The 27,634-nt window shown below is 34.8% G+C and overlaps 1 pseudogene; it reads left to right on the top strand.

Annotated features, from left to right (window-relative positions):
- Positions 1-580: 580 nt before the first annotated feature.
- The window catches only part of LOC122747937, an 81,723-nt pseudogene continuing 54,669 nt past the window's right edge, over positions 581-27,634 (top strand).

The raw sequence follows: 27,634 nt of genomic DNA, 5'->3' as shown, positions 1-27,634 counted from the left end.
AAGCCAACTTGCTAGTTAACCAGCCAGCAGAGCACTGTGGAGGTTTTTAGCTTCAATGAGACTGGTACCTCCCCGACCTGGGCCTCTCCCAGTTTAGATTTTCTTCCTGGTTCCCCACTGGGGTGGGACAGCCAAATTCCTCCCTAGGTCCCACTGATACCCCTGCACTCTGCCCCCCTCCCAGCCAGCCATTCATAACTCTCCCTGGACCATAAGTTCAGTTCCAGAAGATGCTGGTGCTGTAGCTGTTTCAGAGGCTCTGGGGTAAATTCTTCTGGTGCGGTTTGCCTGGGATCTCTGTTGGTGAGATTGCAGGGTTGGACTTTACTCATAGCCCAGGAAGGCCCCCTTTAATCTATCTATTGTGGGAAAATAATCACTGCCCATATTTTTGTGGGTTTTTCTGCTCCAAGGCTTCTTTTATTGCTGTTTTGGGGGGTAATTGTATGAGGAGCTCTGTGCATTTAATGTCTTTCTCTGCATTATTTGTTAAGATTATAATTGATTGCTTGATAAATGCAACCCCTGACAACTCTTCAAATCCTTCTCATTTTTAATGTTGTACAAGATATAAAGCAGGATGAACTATGTTCAGCACAGGTTTGTTGCCACTTCTGTGGAAGATATCCAAATGAAAGGATTTCCTATTAATGGTGAGATCTTTAATTAATCACTTTTGAGGATGGTAGTCTTACCTCTGATACATCTAGGTTAGTTATTGTATTTGTGCCCTTAGACATGTAACTTAAATTTTCAAGTTCAGAAAAGTTGATTATCTGAATTGGAACATTTTTTTCTTCATTCTTCTAGTTATTCTATATGCCTGTGTAAACCCTTACCTGGATTTTTTTTAAGTGCTAATTGGATCATATAAAACTTCAGTATGTACAGGAAATTCTCAGTATACCATGTTGCCAAAACTGCAAAGAAATGGGAGTTGATCTAGGTGGAATGAGATGAGAAAGAGAAACAGATGGACTGAAAGTTGATATTAAAAACTAGGTTTAAGGTGAGTTCATCAAAATTATAGAGTTGGAAGGGGACTTAGAAGTGTTCTAGTCAAAACTTCTTAATTTTTAAGGTTCCCTGAGGCTTGAATAGTCCTACTCATAATTATGCTGGTAACCTGGCATTTGACAACACTCAAGTTTCATCATCTTTATAAGGTCCCACCTAAGTATAAAACCTAAGACTCTAAGACACAACTAGCTTTTATAGTCAATATAAAATAACAAGTATATCAGTGTATTGAGTCATATTATTCATGTGCATATATTTTATTACTTATAAATAAGAATTATAAGATGTGTTATAAGATATTTACATAATTATAAGACTTATAAAACTTAACAATGACTATCCCACAACATATTAGAAGTTTTCAGTGTTGATTTTAAGTAGCAGGTTGTACCCAGACAAATGAAACAAAAGGAAATGTTAGTGTTGTCTTTGATTGATGATAAATGCAGCTAAGTGACAGTATATTGAGCTCTGAGTCTGGAGACAGGAAGATCTGGGTTCAGATATGACCTTAGATACTTACTAGCTATGTGACCCTGGGCCAGTTATTTCACCTGTTTGTCTTAGTTCCCTCAAGTAAAATTAGGATATTGATAGCAGTTACTTCACAAGGTTGTTTTGAGCATAACATAAATATTCATTAGCACAATGCCTAGTACATTGTAGGTACTTAATAAATTTTTGTTTCCTTCTTTTCTTTTCAAAAGTGTGATAGATTTGGACAAGTTTAACCTAAATCTGCCAAACTAAACTTTGGCCCAGAATACTCTGTATCAGGTAATACTACTATTCAGAGGTAGCCTGAACACAATAATAGGTTTTGGGAGTGCTTAGATTTATTGTCATATAAATTAGACTATAAATGCCCATGTATGCCTCCATGAAAGCTGCATGGTACAGGGGAAGGATTGAGAAGCATGGAAAACAGAGGATCTAGGTTCAAATCCTGACAATTCTACAAAAAGGACACTGCCTAAGACAATTCACTTTTCTCGTCCCTTAATTTCCTTCTCTAGAAAATGAATCAGCCTCTGATGTCCTCTTTGCTATTTAATGTATGATATAATTCTCATTGGTCTGTCTTTGATACATCATCATTTTATGCAGGTAAATTCTCAACTTTCAAAGGCCATGCTAGCAGAGCATAAAACCTGAAAGATACTTCTATTTCTGTTAATACTATTACTTATTATTTATATCTAATATTTATTATATTTGTATATATATATATAAATTATATATTTAAAATATATTATTGATAATAATGTGCACCTAGGTGGCACATTGGATAGAGCTCTGGACCTGAAACCAGGAAGACTCATCACCTTGAGTTCAAATCTGGCCTCAGATACTTACTAGCTATATGACTCTGAGAAAGTCACTTAATTGCCTCTGTTTCCCCATCTGTAAAATGAACTGGAGAAGGGAATGGCAACTGTTCCAGTATCTTTGCCAAGAAAATTCCAAAAGGGTTCAGAAAGAGTCAGACACAACTAAATGATTAAACAACAAAATTCATAATAAAACTCATTACTCTTTTCCCCCTCCCCCAAAAGTCTTTGAGTATGGGACCCAGAAATAGACTGCTTACCACTAATTTAATTACCAGTATAGGTAATTATGGAGAAACTTGTTACTAGAAGGTAATCAATAAGAATTGCATTTTTTTAGCCACTATGAGTCAGGAAAATCATATCTTAAACCATGGTTGGGCTGAAATTTGTACCAGTAAAGGGAATACCCACATTGATGATGTACTAGATCTGTGAAATATTGTTGTAGGCAATAAAAAAGGATAAACCAGCACAGATGAAGTTGGTGTAAAACTTACTGACATCAATTGAAAAAACACACACATGCACATGTATGTGTCTGTATGTATGTATAAAATATCATGCAACTATTCAGAATTTAATATTCTAAGAATGTTACTAAGAAATTACTTTTCTCCCTTAAAAGGATTTTGTCACTCTTTGCCGTAGGATACAATTCCAGTACTCTATCACTTAGCTATTCTATACTCTATAAATTGCTTTATTTTTGCCCATTTATTTTAGTTCCTAGTAAATCCACTTTTGAAAGGTCAACCTGTCTCTTAGGATGGAGAATTAGAGTAATTTAGAGGCCAGACAGGAATTCATAGCAATGCAAATGGGAAGAGAGAGAGGGGAATAAGGAGTGGGTATCAATGCTACCATTAGAGAATGATTATGGCCTATGGACAAAAGTATAAAGGAACCCTGAGGGAGGATAAGGGCAGAAACAAATTGTGGTGAATGGAGATCAACTTTCTTCCCTGGGTCTTTCAATTCAGTTCAATTCCAGTTATATTCATTGGGTTTGTCCTATGTGCCCTGTTCCTTGCAAGGTGAAGAGGATGCAAAGACAAAAATAAAACAGTCCCTGACTTCAAAGAACTTAGAATCTACTGAAGAAAACATATATACAGGTAAAGAAAATCACTATGTATACAGAATGAATGATAATTTGAGACTGGGGACAAGGGATAATGATAAGTAATTCTTTAGAACAGCCAAGTGAATCATGGCCTCTGGCCATCAAGTGTGTTTAGGCTTCCTTTGTAATAAGTACTATGTGCCCTATTAAAAAACAACATAAAGATAACCAGTAAATTTAATTTTTAAAAAGAATCAAATACTTAGAAAGAAGAGGGAGCTAGTCTCCAATACACCTGAGTATTGACTACAGGAAATGTCTTTGCAGAACTCACAATAAAAATAAATCCCACTTATTTAGTGCTTTAAGGTTTACAAAAGCTTGGACAGCTAAGTAAATGGTGCAGTGGATAGAGTATTGGGTCTTGAGTTAGGAAAACTCATTTTCCTAAATTCAGTTATGGCCTCAGGAACTTACTAGGTGTGTGACCTGGGTAAAGTCACTTAACCCTGTTTGCCGTAGTTTTCTCATCTGGAAAATGAGTTGAAGAAAGAAAAGGTAAATCACTCTAGTATCTTTGCTAACATAAGGATCAAATTAAGTATGGGAAGAGTTAATTGGATGGCTTGCCTTAACATTGGGGTAAGAAAAGAAACAGCCTCTTTCAAAAACATAAAACACAGGTTTATTAATGGTAACAAGTTTAAAACACAATATCTGAGTTACACAAGTGAGATTAATAGAACTAGAAAAAATGTATAAATCTCTGGGGTAAAAAGGCCCCAGGGCCCTAACCTGGCTCCAGCCCAGCCAGCTCCAAAGAGCTAGCTCTGCCTAAGAAAAACAAAACAAAGCAAAACAAAACAAACAAACAAACAAAAAACCACAAACTCACCAATACCCCAAATCTTTAGCTATTAGCTGTAGTCTTTTCTGTTTTGGTCTGAAGGTCAAACACCAGCAGCTCCTCTAAATGTCTGCCTTCCTTCCCCGTTTTCCTCAGAACCCTCTCTAACTGCCTCTTTAACTGTATCCAACTGAATCTAGCTGACTCCCCCATAAGAAGGGGAGGGGTGGCTCTTAGTCATGCTGAGTCTCCAATTGGCTCAGCACACCCTCATGGGCTGTCCCCACTATAATCTTGCCACATCCATGTGGGAATGGGGAAACTATTAGAGGAGCTAGTTACTTAGTTTCAGTAAATGTTCCCTGTGGTCAGAGTTCCTCTTGTTTGTTCAATTTTTTCTCAAAGTACATACCCATCCTCTCTTAGGCTTTTACACTTACCTTTTTTTTCAGTCTGACCATAATGAAGCAAAGATAGGGTTATGAAAACCCCCAAAATCACAATTAATTCCTTATACCAAGAAAACCCTAAATGTGGTCATGAAAAATTGGACACAGCTAAAACATGACTGAACACCGCAAAGGTTTACAGAGTATGTGTATTCCCAATAGTCATGTGAGATAGATCATAATGTATTATTCCCATTTTACAGATGAAGAAACAGAGGCTTTTAGAGATTCAGCACATTGAGCATGATCTCACAGATCATAAATGTCTGAGGTAGGATTTTATATTAATTTAGACTCAAAAGGCTTCTCAATACCAATAATCCAGTGCAAGGAAATATATCACACACAATACCAAAGCAAGCCAGATTCATTAAGGGGACAGATTTAAAAATATAAAAGATTTCCAAAGATGGGGCCAGAAAAGGGAAGAAATGAATCATTCCTCTATCAGAGACTAAGTACCAGGCACTTTTCTAAGAACTTTATAAATACTATCTCATTTACTGAAGGAAAATTACATATATGGAGCAGGTCTGCTGAGGTCCTGGGTAGAATTGGTTGTGCCGTACTGGGGTCCTGCAAGGAAAGGACCAGCATTCCAAATCAAAATCTTGGGAGTGGATGGTGATAGAGATGTTATCTGCATCTAGTAGGACCAGGTATTGGGGTAAATGAACAATTACTTTTGTTCTTAATCTGATAAAAAGACTCAGGAATTTGGAAGTTTCCCTGGGTGGAATATGGCATAACTGGGGTTATTACACAATTGAAATAAATATCTTCTGATTCCAGGTTAATCACTGTTCATAAGACCATTATTCTTTTCTATATTTTCCCACTTCTCTGTGTGTAATTTAAAATGCTAAATGTGGGTTCTAATCTGTTCCCCCAGTTTTGGGGAAAAACTGACTAAAATCACTAATAAATGAATTTAGGTTTGTAATGGTTTATTAAGAGATAGTAAAAGAAAGAGAAAGATTGAGAACAGATTTCTTATAGCCTGGCAATCCTAGCCTTCCTAAACCTCCCACTTCTGATATACTGTGCCACCATGCAGATCTCTCACACCAAAAATGAGACAACTCTCTCTCAGTTGTCTGCTTCCTCCTTCATGTTCCCCTCCCAGAAATGGGAGGTTCTTCAAGCTGATTGGCTAGCATCATTCAGATTCATTGGTTCACTGGACCCAAAGGTGGTCTTGATGTAAAGTTCAAAGTTTTTAGCTTCTGAGAACAATACCTACTTAAGTACCTTCTTAAGTACCAGCCAGATGTGCTTACAATCTTGTAAACCAGTCAGCAGTCAGTCAGTCACCTTATCCAATTCAATCAGTTTAAATCAATCTCCAGGTGGGCCCTTAGTATCTGTTAAATCTCCTCATCTCCCACATTCTATTATCTTGATACATCTGGCATTTTCCTAGGTAGCTGTAATTACTGTTCACAGAATATCAGACATGGAAAGGACATTCAAGTTTTTAAAAAATGTTTTAACTCATATGAGAAATAGAGTACACTATAACATTCCTAAAAAGTGGTTATCCACACTCTGCTTGATTGAAGGTCAGTAAAGGAAGATGTTACTTTCCAAAGTAGTCCATTCTCTATCTGTGGGAAAGAGGTTGGTTGGTAGAGAAGAGAAGGGTCTCGGTTGCTAGAGTAGAGGTCTTAGAAATCATTGTGAGGATAACACATAAGGCTAGCAGGAATTTGGTAGCATGAAAGAGTGAAAGAAAAGAAATAATAATTAAGAAGAGGATATTTTAGTTTGAGATTTTAGAGGTGAAAACATATGTAATTGCGGAACTCAGGAGTAAAATTCTATGTAAAGCAAACTGAGGAGTTTAATGGAAACAATAAGCAGGTTGTTGGGGGTGGAGATGCAATGTAAATAACGATGTCTCCAAATGTAAAGGCAAGGGGAGGGTTAGGTAGGAACATTATGGGAGAGTTACTGAACTTTCATGCAAAGGAGCATGTATCTAGGTTCTATGGGACTGATGTGTCATTCCATTAGTAGAGAGACCCCTCTGTTGAGGTTCTTTTATCAATGCAAATTGGTACCTTCTCTACAATTTATAATTTTTGGAAATCATATAGAACAAAGGTATCAAACATATTACTTAGAGGCCACAACATAAGCCCAAACTAGTTTAAAAAGTAGTTCCTAGCTGATTTTTATGTTTTGATGTGTTAATAAATAAAAAAGAAAGAAATATATAAACATTCCTGGTTTTCTAAGTCTCTATGCAGCCCTCAGGGATCCTTATGTAAAGTTTTGTTACCCCTCTTTCTGAATTTGATACCACAGGTCTAGAGCATAAAGAAGTTAAGAGGTTATTCAGGAGGCCCCCAAACTGCCCTTATTATTTACTTTAACCAGTGTAATATTCATAAATAACAGTAACCTTGCTCAAGTACAGAGTCATCTTAATTATATGTTTACTTTATGCACCTCTGGAGTTGTAATTTTATTATCTGGTTGTGATTTATAACTATAAATTAAATAATTATCAAAAATAATGCCATGAATGCTGGGACTGGAGATGTGAAATCTAATCAGTGTTTTAGGCTTAATGTCTCCTACAAATGGAAACTAGCTCAGGAATTCATATCCTCTTTTATTTTCTGCTATCATTCTGCAGCATCATTAATTGGATCTAGAAAAGAAAAAAAAAACACGAGAGAAAAATATTATCTTCCTAAAACCTCTTGCAGTCAATTGGGAAGATTTAGAAAGTAATAAAATTTGCTTCTTTTTTTTTTCAAATGGAAACAATTTAATCTGAGTGTTTTGGAGGTAATGAGCTGGAATAATTCTGTATACACATTTATGGTGAGCTCTTCTAGTCAATCCTTAATCTGATGTTATAGGGCAACTTGCCATCTAGACTAACTCATGATGTATCTGCACAGTTTGTTGCTGTGTTGTTGATTACTCATTTCAATCCTATCTGACTGAAATGCTACCCCATTTGGAATTTTATTGGCAAAGATACTAAAGGAGAATTCCATTTCTTTCTCCCATTCATTTTACAGATGAAGAAACAGGCAAACAAGGTTAAGTGACTTGCTCATAGTCACACAGCTAGTAAATGACAAAAGCAAGATTTGAATTCCGGAAGATGTGTTCTCCTAACTCTAGGCTCAGTGCTATATCCAGTGTACCAACTAGTTCTTCCTGACCATCCTTCATCCCTTGCCCCTTTCAAAACATATTTTGTTTGCATTGAATGAGGTAGGAAGAACACTGGCTTTATAATCCATAATGAGAGTCTTGGATTTTTAATAAGAGCATCAAGGTGTGAATCCGATTGTGCTCCTTACTATTTTGACACCTTCAGAAAGGCATTTAAACTCTCTGGTCCTCATTATTTTCATCTGTATAAATACAGGTATTTATTTCCAGCTTTTCATCATATAACATCCTGTGGCTAGATTAAAATCTCATCTATGGAATTTACTGGTAATGTGACATTGGAAAAGCTATTCACCTTTCTCTTAACTAAGAAATGTGGGGTATTCTGAATGTCTGAGGCTGGGAAGGTAGTTAGGGTGGAGTGAAAGTAGGGAGAGATACAAAGCTTCAGTAAGAATCAATGCTTCCAAAATTTGTATATTCTAGGTCTTAAAAATTTTTAGAAATGACAGTTATTACTCTTTCCTAAATAATCAAAAGAATAGTCACTTTTTCATCTACATCATTTACTTTAACTCTTGATGAACGAGTCTTTACCCAGTCAATAGTTCCAAAATAGTGGAGTAATTTGCCAGATCTAAAGAAATAACAAGTAGAAATTTAAAATGAAGCATAAAGTAATACACACTTTAGCTGTATAAACCGAGACCCAGAAACATTAGTTTCTAAACATCATAGAGTTATTAAATAATAAAGTTGATAGACTGAGAATATTTTCTTGGCAGTTCTTTGCATGAAATGACTAAATGCCCAACCAAAGTAGAAGGGCATTGTGGAAATACCCTCACTTGTGTTTCAGAAAGCCTCAATTTTTGAGACCAGGATCTGCCCATACTTATTATTTCAGCCCATGTCCACTAATCTGAAGCTTAGTCTACAAATCTGTAAAATGGAGATTATACTACTGGAACTACAGACCCCACAGAGAGCCTGTGAGAATCAGATTCCCAGGAAGATGTTTTTTGGGCCATAAAACCCTATGTAAATATAAGTTATTATTTTGTTGTGCTAGGTTTGTTCTATAAGTCAAGAGAAGAGGAATTATTTCTGTATAATTATGTCTCTCAGGTCCTTCCATGAAAATAAAATAGTATTATTTGCTTTATTATTAAATCCATGCATGACAGCCTGAAATTTCAAAGGTGATCAGTCCCAGTCAAATAATAGTCACAGAGTGGTTAGTATGTTTGTTTGTTTTATTATATTCTTTGCATATACATTTCTTATTTGGTTTCTCCTTTTATGAATAGTTTTCCCCAAAACAGATTATGAAGAACTGTCCGTGCTATTTTCCTTGGTAATGCATCTCGGGGGACATTGTTCTTGCCAAGAGAGAAACGATTTGAGATTCTTTCCAATAAGAGGAAACAAGATTACATTGAAATCTATGTCAGTAAAGGTTTAAGCTTTATTGACAAAGATGGTACATCATTGTGTAAAATCCTTGCTAAATGTCTCTTGAGATAGACTAAAAATATATTAAATGCAAAGCAGTGTTGTGGAATATGACCTCCATTTCTAGGGTATTACAAGGATTGCAATATTATTTTCCATCAGTATATTTTTCAACATCCAAAAAGACTATTTAACAAAACTCAATAAAATTTTCAGTAGGCAAAAGAAAGCATAGAATAGCTGTTTAAATTATGATCTGTAAAAACAAAACAAAACAAAAACAAGCAAAAAACTATAATGAAGACATGTAAAAAGTTGAGAGAGGAACACCCACAAAATATCCCAGGCCTTAATGTATTTTTTTTTATTTTTCTAGTACTTTCTTCATTTTTTAAAAAAAGTAACTATAAAGTCCTATTAAGTATCCTCATATTGAAAGGGATTTCTTTTCTTAATAATAAATATTTTTATCTATAATTTTGAGTTCCAATTTTTATCCCTCTTTCCCTCTCTGAGGTGGTAATCAATCAGATGTGGGTTATACATGTGCAATTATGTAAAACATTACCACATTAGTCATTTTGTATAAGAAAACTTGAATAAAAGAAAATGAAAAATAGCATGCTTCAGTCTGTGTTCAATTAATATTCATTCCTTAGAGGTGGATAGTATGCTTCATCATTATTCCTTTGTGATTGTGTTGGGTAATTTTATTACTAAGAATAGTTGGCATTCATAGTTCTTCATCAAACAATATTGCTGTTTCTGTGCACAGTATTCTCTTGGTTCTGCTCACTTCACTATACATCAGTTCATACAAGTCTCTGTAGGCCTTTCTGATATCATCCTGCTTTTCATTCCTTATAGCACAATAATATTTCATCACCAAATTTGAAAGGGATTTCAAAAAATCATCAAGACATCATACCACTGGTAGAAGTTTGAATCCATCTCTACATTTCCCATAAGTAATTAAACAATATGTTTTGCACACTTCCAGAGGAAATGATCACAAAACCTCAAAGAACAGCATAAGTGCCTTTTACATATTTATTATTTGAAAGCCCCTCTTACCATCCTGGTGACTCTATAATCCATTCAATAAAAAGTTATAAATCAACTATTGTTTGAAATACTTTGATGACCTCTGGAGGAGACACAAAGTATAGATAAGAAAATTGTCTCCTTGCTGGTGGGGCTTATTTCCTAGCATCTTAGACCTATATGCAGATAATAAACATATACAATATCACATGGTAAGTACATTAGAAAAATGAAATGATGTCAGTGTTAGGTCCAACAGAAAGGATCTATAGAGTCCTGGGATCAAGGAAGGCTTTACAGAGAAGAAGGCACCTGATTTTGGCTTTAATAGATGGGTAGAAATTCAGAAGGCCAAAAGGGAAGGGATAACAACATTCTAGGAATAGAGTAAAGAGTGTGCAAAAACAGGAAAGTTGGAAAGTTAGAGACTAGTTTTTGTCTATCAGTTGAGGAATAGCTGAATTAGCTATGCATGTATATGTGTGTGTGTATATATATATATATATATATATATACACATATATGTACACATAATGAAATATTACTTTGCAGTAAGCAATGAATGTGAAGAACTAAGAAAAATGGGGAAATGCATATGAACTGAAAAAGTTAAGTAGAACAAAAAATAAATGGCTATGACAAATAATGGAAGATAACTTACTCTTCTCATCAGAGAAGCAAGAAAATACTGATTTTTTTTTAAAATCTCTTCCTATATTGTCAGAATTGTTCCCTCTACTTCATCATTTTTACTTATGTTTCTTTTTTTTCCTATTTTTTTTTTTTGGTGAGGCAATTGGGGTTAAGGGACTTGCCTAGGGTCCCACAGCTAGTAAGTGTTAAGTGTCTGAGGTCAAATTTGAACTCAGGTCCCCCTGACTTCAGGGTCTGTGTTCTATCCACTGCGCCACCTTGCTGCCCCCTATTTTTTCCTTTGAAGCAAGGAAGGATACAAGGGGAGCAGAGAGGGAGAACTAGAAATGAAAGATATGAAAATAAATAAAACCTATTTATAAGAAAGTTAAGGGGATTTTCAAGGGCTAGAGAGCAGTCTGTCCATTGAGGTTGGGAAGCATAAAATATAGAAAGAAAAAAATCTGTTCATTTATGTTGCTGCTAGTTTTGGAAGACCTTGAACACTGGGCAATACCATTTAACTTATTTATTCTTTGAAATAGGCAATAAGGAGCTAATTAAAGATTTGTGGGTTCATCAGTGAAATACCTTTATAAATACATAGGAAAGCTTAATATGTCAGAAGCAAAAGTGATACTTTAGAGATTATATAGAGAGAGGAATACATTTAAAGACCATGAGGCAACTCTAGCAATAGCAAGTGATAAGGATAGATTATTTTAGAGTTATAGGAATAGAAGCATGGAGGAAATGTGGTTGTAAGAGACCTCAAGTAGGTGGATTTGGGGATAGTTGGTATGTGAGAAGTAAAGGCAATAGTAAAAAATAATGCTTAGTAAGTCAAATAGCATGGTACACTAAACTTTGAAGTCAGAATGACTTGGATTCAAGTCACACCTTAGACACTAGTTGTGTTATCTTGGGAAAGTCATTTGACTCTTTCTTGCCTGTTTTCTGGTCTATAAAATTAAGGGATTGGAGTTTATGACCTGAGAGAAACTATTATTTCTCTCATATTAATAATCAGCTATTGAATTACGACCTGGATTTTTCTCAAAAACATGTAGGTTGTTCAGGACATTGAACTGAAGGACATTATTGATGGATAAGTTTGCCTAAATCACCACAGTAGATGCTTTTTGAAACTGGGAGATCTTACCCAACTAGAGCACCTTACAAAGAACTTAATATAAGGTGAAATCAGTCTCAAAGTGTTTTAGTTAGCCAGGTCTGAATAGAGGTAGATTCCCGGTTATCTAGCCTTCTCTAGGGAGTGGTGGTCTGGTTAAGAGATAAATAAGTCCCTTTGTCTAAGACAGAGTGATCAATTATATCCCCCCAGCCCTTCATTAGAATAAACCTATCTCTCATTATAATATTACTTTTTTCATTAATTGTTAACCAATTAGAGTTGATTGCCAACCTCACTGTTCCAAGGGCATATAAGGGTTAAGTGGGTTCCATGAGGGGTCTTTGGCATTCAGGAGTGCCACTGACCTCTTTTATTAATTACCCACTAGCACAATTAATAAAATGATTAATTAGCCAGAAAATGTCTCTCAAACTTTTTATGTGTCACAGATCTCTAAGTACTCTTCCAACTTGGAATCTGAGCCTATGATCTTATCTTATCTTATCTTATGATTTTATGGGACAAAAGGTAAATAGAGCTGTTGACAGAATTTAAAAAAAAAAGAAAAAAAAAAGAGTGGTCTTAGGAGAGAGATAATAAGTTAAAGACTATAGTAGTCAGATCTAAAGATAGAACTATAGGTAAGATCTTACCAAGGGCCTGAGCACCTTTATAGGATCTTATTTCATCTGCTTGTTTGTTTGTTTGTTTTGACAAATTAATTGTTCTTCATTTGTTGTTGTTGTTGTTGGTGGTGTTGTTGTTATTAATATTGAGTCTTTTCAGCTGTGTCCCACTGTCTGTGACCCCATTTAGGGTCACATATCTTTGCACAGATATCAGAGGGATTTCTCATTTCCTTCTCCAGATGATTTTTACAGAGAAGGAATCTGAAACAAACAGGATTAAGTGACTTTCCCAGAGTCACACAGCTATTAAATGTCTGATGCCAGATTTTAACTCAGGTCTTAATAACAGTAACCACCACAACCACATTTTGGATCTGGGTAGTTAGGTGGTGTAGTGGATAGAATGTTGGACTTGATGTCAGGGAGACTCATCTTAATGAGTTTAAATATGGCCTCAGATACCTACTAGCTGTGTGAGCCTGAGCAAATCACTTAACCCCATTTGCCTTAATCCTTCCTAATCTGTAAAAAGAGCTGCAGAAGGAAATGGCAAATCATTTCAGTATCTTTGACAAGAAAATACCAAATGGAATCACAAAGTGTTGGCATGCTAGAATAAGAACAGGAACATATTTTGCATCTAGAAATCTGGAAGTCATCTGGCTGGTAGGTTGTATGGGACTTTCCACTGATGTCTAGCAAATTAGATTGAATTTTAAAACATTTCAAACTGGATTTATATGCAGTGAAGCAGGAAATAGTGTTTAATGCAATATGTTTGCCTTTTTAAAAACATGATTGCTGTTTTCCTTTTCTAATGCATGATAATGACCAATGACTTTAGATAGACCCTCCAAAACTGTCCTTTGTAATTAGCACATAATTTTGTCTGAAACACAAACTGAAAAACAATGACAGGCCATCTGGCTTAAAATATGATTTTACTCTTTGAGGAAGACCAAATGAAGGTGTTCCTAAAAGAATACACACTAACATATGTGGATTGGTCATTTATTTCACTTCTTAACATGAAATTTGTGAACTTCTAAAATATGTTGACAAATGTATTTCAATATAATTGATTTCCTTTATAATTGTATATATTTCATCTTTAGGATTAAAAAAAAATCTGTGGTGTCCAGAGGTTTCACTAGTCTGCTAAACAGTTTGTGATACACCAAAAACAGTTAAGAATATCTTTCTTCATGACTTGTCTTTCCCCATTAGAATACATATTTGTTGAAAGCATTGGCTATCTTTCATGAGTTTATTTGTACCCCCTAGTGCTTAGCACAGTGCTAGGCACATTGTTAAGTGCTTAATAAATGTTTATATTATTCCTTCATATATTCCCTACCCTTCACACCCCATTACAGTTAAATGTGACTACAATCATTTTTCTGAGAACATCATGTCTCCTTCCATTTGTGCCTCATATAGGTGCCTCCTATTTTGGGAATACCTTTCTTCCTCATCTCTTCTTTATAGAATTCCTACCATCTTTCAAAGTATAGTTTACTGCTACTTCCTCTTTGAGGTAGTTTTTGGCACCTTCTGTCCCATTGTGATTAGTGTGCTGTCTGTCATGAAGCTGCTTCATATAAACATTTATCTATTTACCTGTTTACCTTCAGCTTCCTCTCCATAGTATTTAAGCTCTCTGAAGGCAAGGGCTGTTTTAATTTTGTCCTTGTATCACAGCACCTAGCACAGTGCCTTAGTCTTACAATTACAGATTTAGTTTTAGAGTTGGAAGGGATGTAAGAGGACATTAAGTCTAACACCCCATTTTGCAAATGGGGAACTTGAGAAAGAGAGAATTTAAATAATTTACCCAGGCTCACAGAACTAATAAGTGTGTCAGAATGGATTTTATTGCAGGTTCTTCTGACTCAGAGTCAGTGTCTAATGTATTATGTCACACTGCCTCTCTAAAAATGAGAAAATAGGCCCAAGGAAGCTAAAACAACTGTCTAAGATTTCACAGGTAAATGTCAGAGCCAGGCCTTGAATGCAGATCTTCTGACTCCAGAGTCAGTGCCCTTTCCGGATGCTATGCTGCCTTCCCTAGCATGTACTTGATAAATGTTCATTAATGAACTATTATTTTCTGTAGTCAATTGATCTTTTCCTTTAAGTAGCATCTGCATCTAATGTTATTCCTACTACATTTTGGACTGATAAAACAGACTCAGGTTATAATAATAGTAGTAATAATAATAATAATAATAAAAATAAACATATGTATAGTATAGATAGATGATAATATATTAGATTACATATCACATTAAACATATTGTAATTTGGTTATGATATAATATAATATATATATATCACATTAGAACATACATTTTAGGTTATAATGTGATAAAATTCTATTATTTAATATTGTAATTATATAGTAAAATATGTATCATAACATTATAATTAGATAGTGTAATTATCATTGTTATCATCATCACTGTCATCATTGTCATTATTATTATTGTTATAGCTTTTGCACCAGTACAATGTGTCCCAAAAGTTATAGTGCTTTGTAAAAGCAATTATTGGTCAGTATTCTAGCCCTTTCAAGCTTGGAAGAATCTTCTAGTGTTTATATTCTTCTGACATAGGTCTTATGAACCCTCAATTACTACCATAATATGATGAGGTATCAGACTGCAACTTAGTGCATTTTAGTATATGGCCAAGTACAGCCATAAATATACTTGGAGAATAGTGATTTCCTTAGTGTGGGTTCTTCCAGTATTAACATCAATTGTAAGTCATATATTCTTTAATTATTTGTCTTCTAGAGAAGTTGTGGCTGACAAATCCTTCAAACTACAACCAACTTAGTAATTAGCTCATTTACATTTAGCCAGGTTGGTGATAAGAGCAGATATAGAGTATATTTCCTTCCTGTCCTCAGATCCATTTCAGTTTGGTATAGCCTGTCAAACTTTGTAGGCCTTGCCAAACGTAGGGCCACATCAATTTCATGATAAAGAGGGGGACTTCTGTGTAAAATTTATAGTGCATAGATCACTAACTGTCAAGAAGACCCGAGTTCAAAGATTGCCACAGACATTTACCAACTATATGAACCTAAGAAAGTATCTTAAATAAGTTTGATCTAAGTTTCCTCATCCATTAAATGGAGATGATAATAGCACCTACATCACAGAGTTATTGTGAGAACCAAATGATTTAACATAGGAAAGAACTAAGAGAAACCTTAATTATTGGTGGTATTTGTTCATTCATTGGTACCGGACTCTTGGTAATCCCATGAGCTATAGTATCATAGACCCTTCACTATCTCCTGAAGTCTGCCCAAGATCATGTTCATTGCTTCCATGGCATTATCTATCCATCTCATTCTCTGCCATTACCTTCTCCTTTAGCCTTCAATTTTTCCCAACATCAGTTCTTTCTTACTCCAATGAGTCGTTTCTTTTCATTATATGGCCAAAGTGTTTACATTTTAGTATTTGTCTTTCCAATGAGAAATCTGAATTAATTTCTATAAGAATCAACTGATTTAAGCTCCTTGCTCTCTAAGAGACTCTTAAAAATCTTCTCTAGCACCACAATTCAAAAGTGTTGATTTTGAGGCACTCAGTTTTCTTTATAGTCCAGCTCTCATATCCATACATTACTACTTACAAACAAACCTAGTTTTGACTATACAGACCTTTGTTGTCAAAGTGATGTCTCTGCTTTTTGTTAGCCATTTAGATTTGCCATAGCTTTCCTACTATAGCATTCCTGCAATGAATGATCATTGAGCCCAAGAATAGAAAATCTGATATTGCTTCAATTTCTTCTCCCTCTAATTTCAAGGAAGTGAGGGGACCAAGTGTCATGATCTCAGTTTTTATTCATGTTAAGCTTTCAAACCAACTTTATTGTTCTTCATGTTTTAGCGATGTTTTGTTGTTTCAGTTGCATCCAATTCTTCATGACCCCATTTGGATTTTTCTTGGCACAGATACTGGAGTGGTTTGCCATTGTCTTCTTAATTTCGTTTCACAGATGTAGAAACTGAGGCAAACAGGGTTAAATGACTTGTCTAGGGGGACAAAACTCGTAAGTGTCTGAGACCAGATTTGAATTTGGGAAGATAAGTCTTCCTGACTCCAGTCCCAACACTTGATCTGCTGCACCGACTGGCTACCCTCAAGACAGGATTTACACTCTTATTAAAGTGCTTATGTAGATCTTAGCTATTATTATATAGATTTTAGTATTAACATCGATTTCTATATTTATAGACAACTATATCTAGATTAAATAATTGAACTAAAAGCTTCCTGCATAGCAAGTTTAATTCAGTACATACAAAGACAAGAGTCTTTTCTGTTCTCAAAGTGATTCCATTAAAAAAAAGGAAGCTATATCTGTGTTTTCTATCTGTCTTCATAGCTATATATCTATAATTACCTTTAGCTACTTTTACATTGAAATAAAATAGAATGGAAAAACACTTATTAAGTTCTCACTCTGGAGATAAGCAGAAGCAGGAGAACATTGGACATACACAGTATCAACAACATTGTGTTTTGATCAACTTGACTCTTGACTTGACTCTTCTCAATAATACAGTGGTCCAAGATAGTTCCAAAGGACTCATGATGGAAAATGCCCTCCAGATTAAAAACACAACAACAACACAACTGTTGAATCTAGATGCAGATTGAACCATACTATTTCTACTTTGTTTTTTGAGGTTTTTCCCTTTTGTTCTGATTCTTCTTTCACAGCATGACTAATGCAGAAATATCTTTAATGGGATTATATATATATATATATATATATATATATATATATATATATATAAAATCTCCATGTATCAGATTGCTTGCTGTCTTTGGGTGTGGGGAAGGAGGGCAGGGAGGGAGAAAAATTTGGAACTATAAATCTTATAAAAACAAATGTTGGAAAGTATATCTACATGTAACTAGAAAATAATAAAATACTTTTATGATTTAAAATAATCTCACTCTGTGCCAAGAATTGTGCTAGGAGCTCAGTACATATTTCATGATCTTCTGGAGTTCAAGGATATATTCAGATTATTCTCTCAACTTATACCTATAGATATAACAGAATTGATATCAATTGGGTGCAGTATAGACCTGTGATTTCCTTGGTAAAGGGAACTTCTTTTTATTTATTTATATATATATATATATATATATATATATATATTTTTTTTTTTTTGGTGAGGCAATTGGGGTTAAGTGACTAGCCCAGGGTCACACAGCTAGTAAGTGTTAAGTGTCTGAGGCCGGATTTGAACTCAGGTCCTCCTGACTCCAGGGCCGGTGCTCTAACCACTGTGCCATCCAAAGGCAACTTCTAATAAAAAAGTTCCCTTAAAAATACAGGTTGGAACCTTCTCTGAAATTCATAGATATGGAATCACTTGGGACAACCTTGAGCGGTTATGTGATTTATTGAGTCACACAGTCATTTTGTGTCAGAGTAGAAGTTGAATTTAACTCTTCCTTTATCTGAGACCAGGTATAACCACTATATTATGCTATCTTTGTAGTTAATTCCGGATTTTTGTATCACTATTCCTATAGCTATAGCTGCATTTATGTATCTGCATATTTATATCTGTTGCTACTTATAGCTATATCTCCTTTTATTGCTATATCAATAGCAATTTCTAGAAATCTAAGACTTCTCTCTACCATGCTACAAGTACTTCTATAGAAAATGTGGCTCTGGAAGTCCATATATCATAAACTAATATTCTTTGACTTTACTTATCACAAGCCAGCTGGGGAAACCTGGACTGGAATAAACAATTACTATGTATCACCTACAAATTGAATAAGGCACCAGTGGAATAATTGAGAAGAAGCTATAAGATAAACTTCTGTTTAGAGTGGATATCATCTCCACTGTAGGTAGGAGGAAGTATGGTTTCATAGCATAAACACATAGTTACAGATAGACACAGCTTTTAAAAGGAGGTGCTGTGTGTAAGTAGCCTGTTTTTCTTAGGTGTTTTCTCCAAATTGTGGGATTAATGGAATCTGAAATGATAGGAGGGTTTAAGTTCGAATTCTGCTTTTGAACCTTGAAGTCGTTTGTTCAAGTCACTTTGACCTTTGATATCTTGATTTTTCTGACTTGTAAGAAGGGAGCATTGTATGTAGTGGTAGCAATAATGTTTTAAGAACAACTTTGAGTGACTAAGTCATTTTGACTCTTAAAAATACCTAAATTAACTACAAAGGACCTATGGAAGTATATGCTATCTGCATCCAGAGAAAGAAGTGACAAATAGAATGGTCATACACACACATTTTTATATGTATACACATATGTATGTGCACACAATTCAGATTTGTTTCTCTATATATGTACTTATATGTATACATATACATATACATACATGTATATGTACATATATACATACCTATTTCTGTCTAATGTTAGCCATCTCTAGAATGGGAGGAGGAAATACAAAAGGGGAAAAGAAAAAAATAACATGATAACTTTATTATATGTTTAAAGGAATAGCAAGTTGTACATAATATATTTGCAGTTTCATGTGCAACCATCATTTTTATTATACTATGTTATACTAATGTTGGTTTATTTCATAAATTGAAAAGAAAAATTTAATAAAGGAAAAGAACAAAACACAATTCTATGAACAGTAGTTCAGGAAGGTCTAATTTAGGATACTGGTTTCTATTGAATGTAGTTTAATCCCTGATGGACTCCCATGGCTTGTCAACTTTCCTCTGGCACCATATTCATAACTTCTCTTAACAACTTTTAAATAGATTGGAAAAAGACCCCACCTAAACCATGACCTTACCTCAGCCATCCCATCAATTTGAAATTAATGAACTCTCCTGTCATATGTGGTATAGTACATTTGAAGAGACTGGGGAAGAGCTATGACTTCTGCCTTCGAGGATTTTACCTCTAACATAGGAGGCATAAGTTCTGTATTTAAAAATGCATAAAATGCCTAGAATTGGAATTATTTCCAGAAATGTTGACCACCTTTCTGGGCTATAATTGTAAGGTACCTCCTCAGAAGTGTTCTGGGACGTCTATCAAACTACTTCAGACTAATAGAAAAAAATAAACAAGCAAACAAACAAACAAAAAAACCCCCACTAGCATGGGAGTCAAGAGGCTGCTCAGTAATAGCAGAGGAATAGAGCTCTAGACGACATGAATCCTTCATTCTGATTTTGCCATTTATGTATTTTTTTTTACTTTGGACAAACCCCTTCCTTTTTGTAGACCATAGTTTCCTCATCTATAATATAAATTAAACAAACTACCTCCCTAAAAGCCATAATCAAATGAGAGTTTGTTATTAACTACCCCCTCAGTTTACTCATCTGTAAAATTATGTAATTTGACTATTAATCCCATTGTATCATATAGTAAAAATTTGTAATTATACTATATAATGCCTATTCTCATTTCAAGAATTTATGATCCTATAATTTAAATATATAATTTAAATAGTTAAAATTTAATAATTTAATTAAAAATAATTTAAATAGGTGCCAATTACACACACACACACACACACACACAATCTGTGGCATATTCAAGTGAAATTTTTTAACCAAGCTTTTTAGTATATTTCTAAATAAATAGATTTTATTTTATTTCTTTTCACATGTTTATCATAGTACACATTCCAATTATTACCGCCTTTGGAACCATATATTTTTTTTTTGCATTTTGATAAGTTTCTTACACAAGGAAGGCAAAAATCCTCAAAACAGAATATCATTTATGATCTGAAAGATTTAGACACAATTAGATATCTATCTTTATATACATTATATATGTTATATATTTGTTGTTCATTTGTTCAGTCTAGATAGATAGATGAATGGATGTCCACTCTAGCAAAAGCTGTCATGATACTTAATGAGTACCTCAGAGAAGCAGGCAATTAAAAATATAAAGTCAAATTTTATTAATTATGCTCCCTAAATAGTTACAAATGGTGAGGAGAAAGATAATGAAATGCATATTAATTAACCTAATTTTTAGCAAGGGAATAAAAAAAAGAAAAAAGTTAGTTGATGAATTAACATTTGGAAATACAAATAAATAACAGAGAATGAAAATGTCACTATGTAATTAAAGCTTCCAGGCTAGAAGGAGAAACTTTTGGCTCAGAACCTAATTTATTAGAAACAGAATATACAGAACATTTTAAGAAACTGCTGGCCCATGGAGCCCTGTATGCTGGCACTTCACAGTGTGTGGCATTGCATTTGCAGACAGACTCTAGATGGACTTGTGTTGGGGATTCTTGCAGTGTTGTGCCTCCTAATCTCTCTCTTCCTTCTACTTAGCTACTTCTCTTAGAGCTTTGAATTCTATGAAGTTATGAGTACAAAGCCTATAAAAGAATAGTCCTGATCATGGACTTCTGAAGGAAAAAGAAATATAACAAGTAACATAAGGACATAGAGAAGGTAGTCACACCACCTTTTAAAAAACTATTTATTGTCCTTGTATAAGACACCTGTAATTTTGTCAAAGTGATTCCCTCAATCCTGCTGTTTTTGATAAACTGACTTCTTAAATTTTTAAAAGTATTTAGCTAACCTTTTTTTTTCTTTCTTGCCTTTCAAATAAGTGTGTTTTGTTAATCTAATAACAAATGATTCCACTTGCAAGAAAAATATACTCTGCCACCCTGTGATTCCTCCCACCATTTCCTGGCGGCTGATTCCCTCTTTGTATAGAGAGTTCTCTCTCCTGTCAAAGGAATTTCTTGTCCATAATCACTTCTGTAAAATGACATTGAATGACTGCATAAATTAAGCAGGCCTGAAAAGTTATAAGAATCAAACAAGTACCCTAGGAAGCTCTGGTTGCTACCAGTCTTTTTTTAGCTTTCTGATATATTTCCTTTCATTTAATTTTTGCTCCTCACTTTATTTAATCTCCATTAATGTTGAATGACTTTTAGTTAAGGTTCTCAAGGAACCTGACTGTGATATCTATCAACATTCTTCAGTTAAATAAGTTCAGGGAGACTCTTGAAAGGATGCATACAACATGATGAGTGGCAATCAATGCTGCTACTCATACATTGGTTGTTGAAGTGGCCCTGTCTGCAGTCCTTTGTAGTAATTGTAAAGTATCATCAGGTCTGTGAAAATGGCTATATTCCTTTATTTTAAATCATGACTCATTGGCAATATTTTTCTTTGCCTTTGATATTACCCTTTTTCTCTTCTCTCCTTTCTGCCTCCTTCTCCCTGTCTCTTTTTCTTTCCATTCTGTTCTCCCTTTTTCTCTCTTTGTCTTTTTCTCCACCTCCTCTTCTTCTTCCCTCTCAAGAGCAAACTCCATTTACCACCTTACCAAAGCAGAGAATCAAGTTTTGTTCAATTTACAATCTTAAATGTTTGTCCATAAAACTGAAAGATCAAGCATGTATCATAGGACTGATCTACTCAGCCATGCTGGGTAGATGTTATCTCTTACAAACAGGTAGCAGTGGTAGAAGTAGTGGTAGTGGTAGTAGTGGTAGCAGTAGTAGTAGTAGTAGTAGCAGTAGTAGTAGTAGTAGTAGTAGTAGTGGCAGTAGCAGCAGTAGCAGTAGTAGTAGATGATGATCTTCAGTATAAATAAATAATTATTCCATTTTGGGATTTACCAATTTATATTTATATAAGATTTAAGCTCTGTAACATACTCTATACATTGCATCTAATGAATCCTACAATAAACTGTAAAGGGACAAACTACAGAAATTATTTTCCTGATTATTTTTTCCTGAAAGAAAACAGATTAATTGAGGTCAAGTGAATTCTCCATGATCACCCACATCATAAGTGTCAGAGGCACTATTTGAACCTAGGGCTCTCCTGATTTTGAGAAAAGCGATTATGACACAAAATCATGCTGGACTTACCTATTTCCAAAAAAAATGGGACAGGTTGCAAAATTATATACAAAATACATCAAAATCATTAGAAAATTGAAAACATAATAAACTAGATAGTAAATGAAAAAAGGCAATACTTTGGATTACAAAGTTCTCACTATGGGCCAAAATAAAGTATGTAACTTCATTGTCACAGGGCCCATTTTCACCAAGCGTGGAAATATGTAAATATAAGTATGCTGGACAAATAACCTCCTACTTGTTTCCTCCTTGTAGGTATTAGCCCACAAGGATTTTTCCATGTGAAAATGTGAATTTCAAAGATAAGAGTATGTTCAAGGTGGTAAAGAAAGACTGATCTAATTTTGTTCAGAGCAAACTTCTATCCCTTTTGAATAAATTCAATAAGTTTTTACTAGTACAAGGTACTGGCTGGCAGCCTGGTCTGCACTTTAATTTTCAACAAACTAAATGAATGGGGCCTCTATATTTATGTATGTGTGTGTTGACAAATGCATGCATATGTATGTTTGAATGTTTGTATATATGTATGATTATATGTATATCACATAAACACAGGTATTATGTGTATATTTTATAACACATATGCATATGCACATACACATAAATTCATGCATCTCATAAACTGATATTAAATACATCACTCATCATACTCATAAACTCATACACATATAGGCATACTTCATTGAAGTGACTGGAATATACAGACACAAACAAAACAAAAACATACTGAATAGATGTTAGAGTATCTGGCCCATAGTGATTAATACAGATTCCATTCATCTTTCCATCATCTAGTTAGCTAACTAGCATTCCATCTTTCTATCTATAATCAATATCTATCCCTATCAATCTATCTACCTCCTATAGCCTAGCTCTCTGTTTCTCTCCAATGACACTAAAGTCCTTGAGGACAGGGGGCCCTCCTTTACTTAGGCTTGGTATCACCTCCCACACTTCTCAGTCATTTAGAAACAGTCCATGCTTAATAGAAGTTGGATACTATTTCATCTTAGTGTCAATAATGAATCTTTTGAGACTTCTTATTCTGACCCTCTAATTTTACTAAAAAATAACTTGAGGCTCAGAGAGGGGAAGTGATTTGCACAGTCATGGTGAAAATAAGTGTCAGATTTTTAACTAAAGGCTATGACTTCTTATTCTCAAGTGCTAATCTCATTCACTATGCTATATTGCTTTGGATTCTTTGCTGGCATCTTGCTACTGAGAATAATCATTAAATACAGTCCATGTGATATTGTGCAACCTTAGTTGTATATGTATTTTATTTTTAGTAGGACCAAAAACAGCAGCATCAGCATACATTTTTAATCTTTTTTCAAAATACCTAGTAAAGCATAAAAATGAATGTAAAACAAATTGATCAGCAAAATGAAGAAATTCTATAATGGAGAAAGAACTTCAAAGTTAGCCACAAAGAAATCCAACAAAATTTGCCGTGCCGACAACATAAGACTCAATGTAGTACATCTAATATGTGTGTTGGTTGGTCATTGGCTCAACTCCTTTCTTACAACTAATTTCAAAATAGGGGTATTAGAGTTTTCTCCTTTCCACCCATGGGCCTTCATTTATATTTTTACAATTACTTAGATTTTGTAAGGAAGACTGAGTTTTACTTCTGTGCCTTAATATATGTGTATCTTTGGGGAAGTCACTCAATATTTCTGGGCCTGAATTTTCTAATTAGTAGAAAGGCGTCTATTTTAACTCTTGATATCATGGTGAAGTATTTGGGTTTTCAAGGAGGACCACTACCTCTGTTGTGAGGGCTTGCAGAACCCTTTTCAGGGATGCTTGTCCACTTTTGGCTTTGTTCCTGGCATTCAACTTCACCTGTAGCTGAAAGAAGCTATCACACATGAAGCAACCACACTTCAGTAAACTGTCTCAGTAGATGGGCTAAACCAGGTTGAGGGTAACTGATGGCCCTCAAACTCATTGGTGTTGTCTACCCCAAGCATGTATAAAGTTCCCCTGATTAGAACAATTTGTTCCAATGGCCATGAAGACAGTTGACACAGATGCCTTGAAGTGCTTGGATTTTGGTCACGTATTGAAAAAGCCAAAATTCAGCCACTGTATCCTGGGCCATTGCCAGTCATCTTGACTTTTGTCATGCCATTGGACTTTGATGATTGTTTAAGAAAGAGTGTGGCTGATGACTTTCTATAACTCTGCCTCACTTCAATCCAATTCAAGAATGAGTCAAGACATAACCTCATGATGTCATTGGTTCTCTTTAAATATAAAGGATAAACTGCATGTCATGCCCTTCTTAGGTTGAGGGGAAGAATGAGACCTACCTCACAGGAATTAATTTTACAAATGATTTATTGGAGTCAGAGTAATAAAAGGAGCACTTTCTCTGCATGTTTCTAGCATTGTTAGTAGGAAAGAGTTATTTCTTTTGTCCGAGTCTTAGTTCTCTTATCTATGAAATGGAAAATAATCCTTATTTCAGTGTTGAGAGAATAGACTTAAAACATATATAAAGGGGCAGCTAGGTGGCACAGTGCATAGAGCACCGGCCCTGGAGTCATGAGGACCTGAGTTCAAATCTGGCCTCAGACACTTAACACTTACTAGCTCTGTGACCCTAGGCAAGTCACTTAACCCCAATTGCCTCACCAAAAAACAAACAAAAAACATATATATAGAGAGAGCTTCATAATCACAAAGAATTTCTTCTCCTCTCTGATTAAACTTCCCTCTCCTTCCTCCTCCTCTCTCTTGCTTTTCACCTTGTCTATCTCCTCCTTTTACTTCCTTCTCTTCCATCTCCTTTTCTTCCACCTCCATCCTGATCTCCTCCTCCTCCTTCTTCTTTTCTTCTTTTCTTTCAGTAATAGGAATTGTAATAGTGGTTAATATAGTAGCAGTAATTGGAGCAGGATGTCAATGTTGTATTGGAGTCTGAGTAGAAGCAAGAGCAGTATTCTCAGTAATAGCAGCAACAGTGGTAAAATAGGAGAATCAATAGTGCACCTTTTATGTAAAGTGAGGACTGCCTTTGACTTGTTCAGTGATGTGGATATAAACCTTGTATTTGCTAAACAAACTCAATACATAAAGAGATGCACATTGTCACTGCCACTTTCCAGTATGAAGATAGCTGGCATGTTTATCTACTTCAGGTTACTACTCTGTATCATCCTAGAACTTAAGAACTCTTTGTTTCCAATATCAATGACCAAAAATGCCTGCCGGTTCTACATATCCATGCCTTCAAATCAGATACTGATGGGGCTACCCACAGTCTTTAACTGGTGAAAAAAGGCAACAAAGAAAAGTCTTCCAAAAATAGAAACCTTCATTGTAGCACCAATTGTATAAAGAACGAGAAAAGCTCTATAGAAATGGCTCCATTGCTTTTAAAGAGCCAGTATTTTTCATTAATAGTAATCTTTGCCATGAAATAATATATTTGTCCCATTTCCTCAACAATAATGTTGAAATCCTCCTCCTCCTCCTCCTCTTTCTGTGTATCTCCTACATTAATTTAGAATAGTATATATTAATTTAGGCCTAAATAATCTGGGAAAAATAAGACAGTTTTTTTTTTTGCTCTTCTCTTTTGATTTTCTTATGTCCCATTGAGATATGCTAAATTGGTCTAGACCACACTAGAGACTCAGGCATCTCCAAATGTATCAGTTTAATACTTTGTCATTTGTTCTTTGCATTCTTAGTAAAATGAAAGATGGTTTTACATTAAGAGATACAACAACAAAGTGATTTCTGAAAAGAAAAAGATTGATTTTGCTGACCTCTATCAAGTACATGAAATTAATCCTCCTCCTCCCCCTTGAAATCACAGAACTCCCAGTGAAGCAAATCCTTGAGAATATTCCCAAAGGGAGACTAGCATGATATTGAGGATCAAAACTGTTTCCTTTCTAAGAGGACTTTTATTTCCATATATGTATAGAACCATTGAGTGTTTTAATAGGAAGTTTAGAACATGGAATAATGAGCAGGAAGCACCCTTAAAACATAGTGTACAAAGTCAGAGCTTTTAGAACTTTAAGACATAGACTTATAAACAAATGACCATTCTTGAAATGTGACAGAGGTTACACCAAAAATGCAAAACAGTGAATGATTGGAGTGAATTTATGTTATATTTTTGCAATTAGTAATAATGCTTATGATAATTCAAATTTCTAAAATAGATAAATATTCATAAAGTACATTCTACAAAATAACCATGCAATGTATTCAGGACAAATAGTATTCCCTCTACCATAGTTCCCATGTATGTGTGAGAAAACAGAGGCTCAGGAAAGATGAGTGTGTTCACCAAATTGGTAGCTTCCTGATAGTGGTCCAGGTCTCTTAATACTAGATTCATCACTCTTTCTGCTATAAAATATTACACATCAGAGTTTGTGCAGTGGTTTAAATTATTCCTAAGTGCTGTAAAAATCTTAAGTCTTTAATATGAATATCCTTTTAGTGGAGGGGCAACAGGGGAGTGTAAAAAAATTGATAATCTAGGAGTAAGGAAGACGTTGGGCTCAACAAGTATTAGCTGTGTCACCAATGAAAAGTCAATTGGCTTCCCAGAATCCTAGACAATTTATAATCTGTTATTCTGTACACTAAAAGAGGTTTTCCACGTTTGTAGTTCCCTACTTTGATGAAGCATATGTCTAGCTCCCCATCAAAAGAACCATGGGACTCAGCTCGATCCCTAGATAATATATTTGAAAAGTAACCTAAAGGACAATGAATATATATATGGAGTGTATAAACAGGCTATAAATGATACAAACTAATATAAAGTATCCCAAAAGACAGCATTTGTGTGTGTGTGTGTGTGTGTGTGTGTGTGTGTGTGTGTGTGTGTGTATGTGTATGTGTTTTGATCACAGGGTGGGATCGCCATCTGCTGAGGTAAACAGGCTAGACCAAGGTGAAGTAGACAATTTTAGGGTACCTATTCTTGTC

This window comes from Dromiciops gliroides, chromosome 3 (assembly GCF_019393635.1).
Source record: "Dromiciops gliroides isolate mDroGli1 chromosome 3, mDroGli1.pri, whole genome shotgun sequence".
In the NCBI taxonomy this organism is placed as follows: Eukaryota; Metazoa; Chordata; class Mammalia; order Microbiotheria; family Microbiotheriidae; genus Dromiciops; species Dromiciops gliroides.
This window is presented reverse-complemented; position numbering and strand designations above follow the sequence as displayed.